The sequence below is a fragment of the Schistocerca gregaria genome, chromosome 8 (genome assembly GCF_023897955.1).
Source record: "Schistocerca gregaria isolate iqSchGreg1 chromosome 8, iqSchGreg1.2, whole genome shotgun sequence".
Taxonomy (NCBI): domain Eukaryota; kingdom Metazoa; phylum Arthropoda; class Insecta; order Orthoptera; family Acrididae; genus Schistocerca; species Schistocerca gregaria.
In genome coordinates, this window is record NC_064927.1 from 52934853 (window position 1) to 52936439 (window position 1587).

Below are 1587 nucleotides of genomic sequence, written 5' to 3' on the forward strand. Positions count from 1 at the left end.
TTACTGTTGGGATAAAAGGGGTTCTGAAATATTTTGTTTCTGTGGGTTGCTTACATTGAGGGTCAAGCAGATGTTCAGGGGTAAATTACACTAGTCCACCTCCCCTTAACCTACTGTTATGCTAATTTATTTATGATCTCATTATGGATAGTCTGTTCTTTTGGAAAGTCTCACACTTCCCCCTCCTCGTCCACAACGCCTGTGGAAAAACGAACGCTTGTTCAGTTCTGAGACAGCTATCCCCCTCCTCTCCCCCACTTCCTCTCCCCTCCCAATCAGGAAATTATTGGGAAAAAGATACAGTCTATGCTGAGATGATGGAGAGTAAGGATCTCATGACATGAAAATCTGCGTCAATAATACATTGTTCATTTTAGTTCGCATATTCTTTATTTGATTAGTTTGCTGGAGGCAGATATCCTCCTTTCCCTTACATCACCCCTATACATCGCCCACCTGGTAACTGACAGGAAAAAGACTCAGTGCCAAACTGACAGACTGGGAGAATCTCATGGAATGAAATGGGCAGTAAATACGAGCAATATATTGTTTATTTACTTAAATTAATTATTTCATTGCTGGGAAGTGGTAGGTTGTGGTTCTCTTTATTTGGGTGGGAAAAACAGCCCACTCTTATGACGTCAACATTGCGATACGAGAAGTGGCAGAAAATAGTCCATTTGCACTACCCGATCAAATTAATGGTTTAACAATTTACAGGAGTCAAATAGGTCGCTTAAAACATTTACCATCATTATTCTTCTTTGTAATAAAAGATATTTTCAGTTTTCAACGTTTGAGAATGAAGAGCAAAAATTTCACAAAAGAAGTAAATAAATTTCCGCCACAAACAGATCGCAGCGCTAAATACAACCAAGGTTTCTTATGTACCGACGTTTGAGAACGTAAGCACCTTCCTCCACGCGTTCCACTCAACAAGCATCGAAAGTTAATTAAAATAATATGATTCTTGTTATTCATTAAAAGGTTTGCTTGCTGGCAGTGTAAGCTATCGTAAGCTTTCGTAAAGGTTGAGCATCGGATTTCGTTAACTTTGAACATAACAATTCAACTGGCAGAATGTGTTGCAAAATCTTACGGCAAGAAAGTAACTTGAAAGTGCCCATCTGGTTCCCTACCTGATTAAACATCCATAATGGCGACAACACTCTCTGGATTCAACACTGTGAATCACTAAACTTTTAGACTAATAAACTGGCCCTGGAAAAACTCTACGTTCACCTTTTTTATAATTTAATTTGGCTCACCTGTTGCACAAGGGAAACTCCTTAATACTGCTCCTGTCTTGAAAGCGTGTAGGATTTGCTGACCTGCTACTAACTACCGAGTTGCGCCTACTGCAATGCGCTGCCTTTTTTTAGAAAATGCAAAAGCATGCTTGGCTCATAACACGTATGAATACGAAAAAAATTATGAGTTGTATTTTAGCATCGGTTTTGGATGCGGACAATGACTTGGGATAAATTATAGTATCCACTGTAATTAGTTTTCTGATTAGTAGAGTTGTAGACTCAAAAATTATCTCTTTCTTTGCTTCACAAACATTATTGCTATTGAGTGTACAAA